A 9,546-nucleotide genomic window follows, 5' to 3' on the forward strand; every position below is an offset into this window, starting at 1 on the left:
AATAAATAACTCTGTGCGATGATGCTCATTGTCTAATGATTGTCGATTTAACAGGTTGTAAACATGTCTATATTTATTGTAAGCATATATGTATTGTAAGGCAGGTTAAACACATATTTACGAACAATGTGTGGTTTATTTGGTATAGGCAAAAATACTAATTGACCATAGTAAATCTTAGGAAAGCTGGCTAAACTTGTTAAAGACAAGTGACATTCATGATATGTATTTAGTCAATGTGAACACTGAACACTTCCTAGGTTGTTTTACCAAAGCAGGAAGACTGATTGGTGTATTGAGATAGTGCTGTTTGTTCCACAGTAGAATAACACAATGAAAGTCTTCAGAATGACCATGACAGTCGGAGTAGTAGTTTATGATGCTCCTTTCTTATGACTCCATTGTTACTGTTGGTTGAGGACCTTCCATCTCTCTCCATTGTTACTGTTGGTTGAGGACCTTCCATCTCTCTCCATTGTTACTGTTGGTTGAGGACCTTCCATCTCTCTCCATTGTTACTGTTGGTTGAGGACCTTCCACTTCTCTCCATTGTTACTGTTGGTTGAGGACCTTCCATCTCTCTCCATTGTTACTGTTGGTTGAGGACCTTCCACTTCTCTCCATTGTTACTGTTGGTTGAGGACCTTCCACTTCTCTCCATTGTTACTGTTGGTTGAGGACCTTCCACTTCTCTCCATTGTTACTGTTGGTTGAGGACCTTCCATCTCTCTCCTTTGTTACTGTTGGTTGAGGACCTTCCACTTCTCTCCATTGTTACTGTTGGTTGAGGACCTTCCATCTCTCTCCATTGTTACTGTTGGTTGAGGACCTTCCACTTCTCTCCATTGTTACTGTTGGTTGAGGACCTTCCACTTCTCTCCATTGTAACTGTTGGTTGAGGACCTTCCACTTCTCTCCATTGTTACTGTTGGTTGAGGACCTTCCACTTCTCTCCATTGTTACTGTTGGTTGAGGACCTTCCACCTCTCTCCATTGTTACTGTTGGTTGAGGACCTTCCATCTCTCTCCATTGTTACTGTTGGTTGAGGACCTTCCATCTCTCTCCATTGTTACTGTTGGTTGAGGACCTTCCATCTCTCTCCATTGTTACTGTTGGTTGAGGACCTTCCACTTCTCTCCATTGTTACTGTTGGTTGAGGACCTTCCATCTCTCTCCATTGTTACTGTTGGTTGAGGACCTTCCACTTCTCTCCATTGTTACTGTTGGTTGAGGACCTTCCACTTCTCTCCATTGTTACTGTTGGTTGAGGACCTTCCATCTCTCTCCATTGTTACTGTTGGTTGAGGACCTTCCACTTCTCTCCATTGTTACTGTTGGTTGAGGACCTTCCACTTCTCTCCATTGTTACTGTTGGTTGAGGACCTTCCACTTCTCTCCATTGTTACTTTTGGTTGAGGACCTTCCACTTCTCTCCATTGTTACTGTTGGTTGAGGACCTTCCACCTCTCTCCATTGTTACTGTTGGTTGAGGACCTTCCATCTCTCTCCATTGTTACTGTTGGTTGAGGACCTTCCATCTCTCCCCATTGTTACTGTTGGTTGAGGACCTTCCACTTCTCTCCATTGTTACTGTTGGTTGAGGACCTTCCATCTCTCTCCATTGTTACTGTTGGTTGAGGACCTTCCACTTCTCTCCATTGTTACTGTTGGTTGAGGACCTTCCACTTCTCTCCATTGTTACTGTTGGTTGAGGACCTTCCATCTCTCTCCTTTGTTACTGTTGGTTGAGGACCTTCCACTTCTCTCCATTGTTACTGTTGGTTGAGGACCTTCCACTTCTCTCCATTGTTACTGTTGGTTGAGGACCTTCCACCTCTCTTCATTGTTACTGTTGGTTGAGGACCTTCCACCTCTCTCCATTGTTACTGTTGGTTGAGGACCTTCCACTTCTCTCCATTGTTACTGTAAACTGAATGTGGGTTGTGCCTTCAGGCCTCGTTTGTGTAGGTGTGTGTGTTTATTACAAAGAGCTCATTAACACAGGGTCAAGCTAGAACCTGTAAAACAGTTATCAGTTTCATTTAATACCCTCTAAACTTCGATAGAGCTGTTTGTAAAGCACCAAGGTGCTGTTGGTTTGGGGAAAGTTTTAAGAGGTATCAGTTCTCCAGTCTCTCCACTAGGTGGAGCTGTGGCGCTGTGGTAAGAGAAAGGTTGGCTGTTGGCCCAGTCCTGAATCAATCCCGAGCAGTGGAACTTGCTGAGGGGAGGACGGATCATAATAATGTCTGGAACGGAGCACATGGAATGGCATCAAACAGGAAACCATGGAAACCATGTGGTCCACCAACATTCTGTGATCCCTAGACTCTAATCCAGTGTTTGCCAAACCCCTCCTGGATCACTCTAGTTTCTCCACTTGTTTGATGTATTCCAGTAGTAGCACCAGCTAGTCTAGTCAACATGTGTAGATCTGAGAGAATGGGATAAATAAGCAACATGGTGGTAGGTCAACCCTGCCCTCTGATAGGCCAGGAGTTTTCACCATATTGCTTTCCTCTCTATCCGGGGACCATATGTATTTTTGGGTCGGCAGGTGGCCTAGTGGTTAGTGCATTGGGCCAGTAACCGAAAGGTCTGATAAGATGACATGGACTGGGTGGGGTCGGGGGGGTCTGATAAGATGACACGGACTGGGTGGGGTCGGGGGTGGGTCAGGGGGGGTCTGATAAGATGACATGGACAGGGTGGAGTCAGGGGGGGGTCAGGGGGGGTCTGATAAGATGACATGGACAGGGTGGGGGCAGGGGGGTGGTCTGATAAGATGACATGGACAGGGTGGGGTCAGGGGGGGTCTGATAAGGTTGACATGGACAGGGTGGAGTCAGGAGGGGTCTGATAAGATGACATGGACAGGGTGGAGTCAGGGGGGGTCTGATCCTAGATCTGCGCTCTTGATACAGTACCTTGATGCAGTACCTTGATACAGTACCTTGATACAGTACCTTGATGCAGTACATTGATGCAGTACATTGATGCAGTACCTTGATGCAGTACCTTGATGCAGTACATTGATACAGTACCTTGATGCAGTACCTTGATACAGTACCTTGATGCAGTACCTTGATGCAGTACATTGATGCAGTACATTGATGCAGTACATTGATACAGTACCTTGATGCAGTACCTTGATGCAGTACCTTGATACAGTACCTTGATACAGTACCTTGATGCAGTACCTTGATGCAGTACCTTGATGCAGTACCTTGATACAGTACCTTGATGCAGTACCTTGATGCAGTACCTTGATGCAGTACATTGATACAGTACCTTGATGCAGTACCTTGATGCAGTACCTTGATACAGTACCTTGATGCAGTACCTTAAATGCAGTACCTTGATGCAGTACCTTGATGCAGTACCTTGATACAGTACCTTGATGCAGTACATTGATGCAGTACATTGATGCAGTACCTTGATGCAGTACCTTGATGCAGTACATTGATACAGTACCTTGATGCAGTACCATTGATACAGTACCTTGATGCAGTACCTTGATGCAGTACATTGATGCAGTACATTGATGCAGTACATTGATACAGTACCTTGATGCAGTACCTTGATGCAGTACATTGATACAGTACCTTGATGCAGTACCTTGATGCAGTACCTTGATGCAGTACCTTGATGCAGTACCTTGATGCAGTACATTGATACAGTACCTTGATACAGTACCTTGATACAGTATTCATACCTCTTGGATTACTTCACATTTTATTATCTTTAAACGTGGAAGTCAAATGGATGTAAATGTAATTGTTGGTCAATAACCTACTGAAATAACTCTGGAATGTCAAAATGAAAAAAAAAAAATAATGAAAAAAAAAAAGATTCATAAAAATGTCAACTCAAATCTAGTCGTTGCGTAAGTATTCAGACGCTTTGTTTAGGCAAACCTAATACGCCTTATAAGTTACATGGACTCACTCTGTGTGAAATAACAGTGGTTGAATGACTAACCCATCCTCTGTCCCCCATTCATACAACATCTGTATGGTCCCTCAGTCAAGATTCAACAACAAAGAGCAGGGAGCTTTGAGAAAGCCTCATGAAGAAGGGCAGTGATTGGTAGATGGGTAACAATAACAAATCAGACATTGAATATCTCTTTAAGCCAAATGGCCAAGTTAATAATGATGTTGTGGATGATGTATTAAACCACCCAGACACATCAAAGATACAGTCGTCCTTCTGAACTGAGCTGCAGGACAGGAAGGAACCTGCTCAGGGATACAGTCGTCCTTCTGAACTGAACTGCAGGAAAGGAAGGAACATGCTCAGGGATACAGTCGTCCTTCTGAACTGAGCTGCAGGACAGGAAGGAACCTGCTCAGGGATACAGTCGTCCTTCTGAACTGAGCTGCAGGACAGGAAGGAACCTGCTCAGGGATACAGTCGTCCTTCTGAACTGAGCTGCAGGACAGGAAGGAACCTGCTCAGGGATACAGTCGTCCTTCTGAACTGAGCTGCAGGACAGGAAGGAACCTGCTCAGGGATACAGTCGTCCTTCTGAACTGAGCTGCAGGACAGGAAGGAACCTGCTCAGGGATACAGTCGTCCTTCTGAACTGAGCTGCAGGACAGGAAGGAACCTGCGCAGGGATACAGTCGTCCTTCTGAACTGAGCTGCAGGACAGGAAGGAACCTGCTCAGGGATACAGTCGTCCTTCTGAACTGAACTGCAGGAAAGGAAGGAACATGCTCAGGGATACAGTCGTCCTTCTGAACTGAGCTGCAGGACAGGAAGGAACCTGCTCAGGGATACAGTCGTCCTTCTGAACTGAGCTGCAGGACAGGAAGGAACCTGCTCAGGGATACAGTCGTCCTTCTGAACTGAGCTGCAGGACAGGAAGGAACCTGCTCAGGGATACAGTCGTCCTTCTGAACTGAGCTGCAGGACAGGAAGGAACCTGCTCAGGGATACAGTCGTCCTTCTGAACTGAGCTGCAGGACAGGAAGGAACCTGCTCAGGGATACAGTCGTCCTTCTGAACTGAGCTGCAGGACAGGAAGGAACCTGCTCAGGGATACAGTCGTCCTTCTGAACTGAGCTGCAGGACAGGAAGGAACCTGCTCAGGGATACAGTCGTCCTTCTGAACTGAGCTGCAGGACAGGAAGGAACCTGCTCAGGGATGTCACCATGAGGCCAATGGTGACATTAAAACAGTTACAGAGTTCAGTGACTGTGATCGGAGAAAACTGAGGATGGATCAACAACATTGTAGTGACTCCACAATGATTACTTAAGCGTATGAAAAGAAGAATACAAGTATATAGAATACAAATATTGCAAAACATTCATGTACGCAACAAGTCACTAAAGTAATACTGCAAATCAGTACTGAAAAGGAATAAACTTTTTGGCCTAAATGCAAAGCATTATGTTTGGGGCAAATCCAACACACCACATCACTGAGTAACTACCTTTTATTTTCAATCATGGTGGTGGCTGCATCATGGAATGGGTATGCTTGTCATCGGCAAACAGTAGGTTTTTTTTTAGGATAAAATTAAAAGGGGTGGAGCTAAGCACAGGCAAAATCCTAGAGGAAACCTTGCTTTACACCACACTCTGGGAGAGGAATTCACCTTTCAGCAGGACAATAACTTACAACACAAGGCCAAATCTACACTGGAGTTTCTTACTAAGAAGACAGTGAATGTTCCTGAGTGGCCTCGTTACAGTTTTGATTTAAATCTGTTTGACAATCTATGGCAAGACTTGGCCATTTCTGTCTAGCCATGATCCCCAACATCTTGACAGAGCTTGAGGCATTCTGAACAGAATAATGGGCTAATATTGCACAATCCAGGTGTGTAAAGCTCTTAGAGACGTACCCAAGAAGACTCACAGCTGTAATCGCTGCCAAAGGTGTTTCTAACACGTATGAATATTTATGCAACAACTAGATTGATGTATTTTCCCTTCAGAAATAATTCACCTTTCTCTTCCACTTTGACAATACAGAGTCTTTTGCGTAGATTGTAGATTTTTTTTTTTACAATTAAATCCATTTTAAATCCACTTTGTAACAATACAATGTGAATACATCCAAGGAGTAGGACTACTTCTCCAAGGCAGTGTACCTTCAGCCCTGATCTACACAGGTGCCGAGGCTGGGGGACAGGAGCTGTGGACTGTTCCTGGACCACGTCATCCTCTTGTCTTCACTTTGAGTTGAGTCGTTCATATGTGAACCTTTGAGTTGAGTCGTTCATATGTGAACCTTTGGGTTGAGTCGTTCATATGTGAACTTTGAGTTGAGTCGTTCATATGTGAACCTTTGAGTTGAGTCGTTCATATGTGAACCTTTGAGTTGAGTCGTTCATATGTGAACTTTGAGTTGAGTCGTTCATATGTGAACTTTGAGTTGAGTCGTTCATATGTGAACTTTGAGTTGAGTCATTCATACGTGAACCTTGAGTTGAGTCGTTCATATGTGAACTTTGAGTTGAGTCGTTCATATGTGAACTTTGAGTTGAGTCGTTCATATGTGAACCTTGAGTTGAGTCGTTCATATGTGCACTTTGAGTTGAGTCGTTCATATGTGAACTTTGAGTTGAGTCGTTCATATGTGCACTTTGAGTTGAGTCGTTCATATGTGAACTTTGAGTTGAGTCGTTCATATGTGCACTTTGAGTTGAGTCGTTCATATGTGAACTTTGAGTGAAGCCGAATCATGAAGACATACAGAGCACTATTTTAAGGTTTACATTTGTTTTACCACGTGGTTAAAGTGAGCTTCAAGTTAAGTTTATAATGGAACATTTCTGCATCATCTTCATTAAACAAAGGCTTGTGTGGGAACATTAAATCCTTTAAGACGCTTTATACCAGTGCTAAGTCTCAATAATGAGGCTTTTGAAATTTAAAGACCCCAACATCCCTTTAAAAACTATGGTGGTGATGTCATTATTTCTACAGTGGGCTGGCTGAGCCCCTCCCCCTTTTTACAGGCACGCTATGATGATGTCACAGAGGGTAAATGACAATCCCATTTAAAACAATGAAAAAGGATTTATAGAATACACTTTCCCGCTGAAAGCACTCAATACAGAATTACCACATTCTTAGTTCCAATCCCAAATCGCTCCCTAAACCTAATGACCTATGCACTTCTGGAGATATGAGAGGATTTGATTGGTATAAGCAATATGGTTGAAACTTCCACCCCTAGCCTATCAGAGGGAAAGGCCTACCACCATAGTTTGACCTACACCTGTGGATAGATGATGTTTATTTAAGTCAACAACAAGACATGTGAGTGGATCACAGAGGGAATGGATTCACTCAGGTCCAGGAAAAGAAACACAGTGGTTCGGAAATGATTAAAAAATCATTGTGATTCACATCAATGGACCCAAGCAGCTTCTCAGAAGCCTTCTTGTTGTCCATGAACTGGCCCTCAGGGATGACACTGGCATTCAGTACGGTGTACCTGAATGAGGAGACAGTTTTAAGACATGCCAAGTTGTTATAGGTTGGTTATACTGTGAGGTCCAAAATGATTGACATCCTTGATAAAGATGAGCAATGATGACTGTATAAAATAAATCATTCAAATACTGAGCTACATTTTATGCTACAAAAAAGGAGGAAGTTATATTATTTGATACTAATATAATTGCTCAGAGAAAGAGATCTTGTTTAACAAGTAATACGTATTTTCTCAAAAGGTAGATGTCTAAATAATTGGCACCACTAAAGAGAGAGAGAAAGGGGGAGCAAGAGAGAGGCAGAGCAAGACAGAGAGAATGAGAGAAAGGGGAAGCCAGAGAGAGGGAGAGCAAGACAGAGAGAATGAGAGAAAGGGGAAGCCAGAGAGAGGGAGAGCAAGACAGAGAGAATGAGAGAAAGGGGAAGCCAGAGAGAGGGAGAGCAAGACAGAGAGAATGAGAGAAAGGGGAAGCCAGAGAGAGGGAGAGAAAGGGGAAGCCAGAGAGAGGCAGAGCAAGACAGAGAGAATGAGAGAAAGGGGAAGCCAGAGAGAGGGAGAGAAAGGGGAAGCCAGAGAGAGGCAGAGCAAGACAGAGAGAATGAGAGAAAGGGGAAGACAGAGAGAATGAGAGAAAGGGGAAGCCAGAGAGAGGGAGAGAAAGGGGAAGCCAGAGAGAGGCAGAGCAAGACAGAGAGAATGAGAGAAAGGGGAAGCCAGAGAGAGGCAGAGCAAGACAGAGAGAATGAGAGAAAGGGGAAGCCAGAGAGAGGCAGAGCAAGACAGAGAGAGGGAGAGAAAGGGGAAGCCAGAGAGAGGGAGAGAAAGGGGAAGCCAGAGAGAGGCAGAGCAAGACAGAGAGAATGAGAGAAAGGGGAAGCCTAAGTAGTCTTAGTTGTGTTTTATGTAGTTGTGGTCTGCTTCGTTGTGTTGTGGATACAGTAGTGAAACAGCAGGCCTCAGCTTGGGTCCATGCTCAGTTCCAATGTTTTAGCCTATAGCTAATATTGGATATAAACAATCGTAGTAGTTTTCCATTGTTTGCTGTAAAACATTTTGATACATGAGCATTTGTAACGTTCGTTATGAACACCCCATTGTCTCCAAGGTTACCATTGTTTGCATTGTGTGTGTGTTCACTACCTCTGTGTGACACTCTCCAGACAGGAAGTTCAGGCTGGCCTTTTGGCCAATGGTTTTACAGTAGTCAGACGCTGTCGCTGACTGTCAGATAAATAACTCTACTTCTACTTTCCATTTTATTATTATACATTCTGTTGTTGCATGTTTTTGCTTTGTTTCTTGTGTTATTATTGTGATTATTATTGTTATTATTAGGGTTGTTATTATTATTATTAGGGTTGTGTGTGGGGGGGGGGGGTAGGGTTGTGTGTGTGGGGGGGGGGGTAGGGTTGTGTGTGGGGGGGGGGTGGTGTGTGTGTGTGGGGTTGGTGTGTGTGTGTGGGGGGGGGGGGGTAGGGTTGTGTGTGGTGGGGGGGGGGGGGGGGTAGGGTTGTGTGTGTGGGGGGGGGGGGGGGGTAGGGTTGTGTGTGTGTGGGGGGGTGGTGTGTGTGGGGGGGGGGGTAGGGTTGTGTGTGTGGTGGGGGGGGGGTAGGGTTGTGTGTGTGGGGGGGGGGTGTGGGGGGGAGGGTAGGGTTGGTGGTGTGTGTGAGTGGGGGGGGGGTAGGGTGGTGTGTGTGTGTGTGTGGGGGGGGGGGTAGGGTGGTGTTGTGTGTGGGGGGGGGGGGGTAGGGGTGGTGTGTGTGTGGGGGGGGGTGGGGTTGTGTGTGTGTGTGGGGGGGGGGGGTAGATTGAAATGGGTGGTGGGTTAAAATGGGTGGGCAAGAAAAGCTGTTAAAAAAAATATCCTACCCCATACATGCTAACCTGTTATTGTCAACGGTGAGAAGTTTCTGTTAAGTAACGTTCTGGCCTTAGCACCAGTGAGTAGGGCAGGGGAAGTACAAAACAGAGTTACAAAAGAGAGAGAGGGAGAGAGAGACAGGAAAGGAGAGGGAGAGAGAAGAGGGGAGTATGGAGAGAAGAGAGAGAGAGGGAGAGGGAGAGAGAGAGAGAGAGAGAAAGAGAG

The sequence above is a fragment of the Oncorhynchus kisutch genome, unplaced genomic scaffold (assembly GCF_002021735.2).
Source record: "Oncorhynchus kisutch isolate 150728-3 unplaced genomic scaffold, Okis_V2 Okis01b-Okis20b_hom, whole genome shotgun sequence".
In the NCBI taxonomy this organism is placed as follows: Eukaryota; Metazoa; Chordata; class Actinopteri; order Salmoniformes; family Salmonidae; genus Oncorhynchus; species Oncorhynchus kisutch.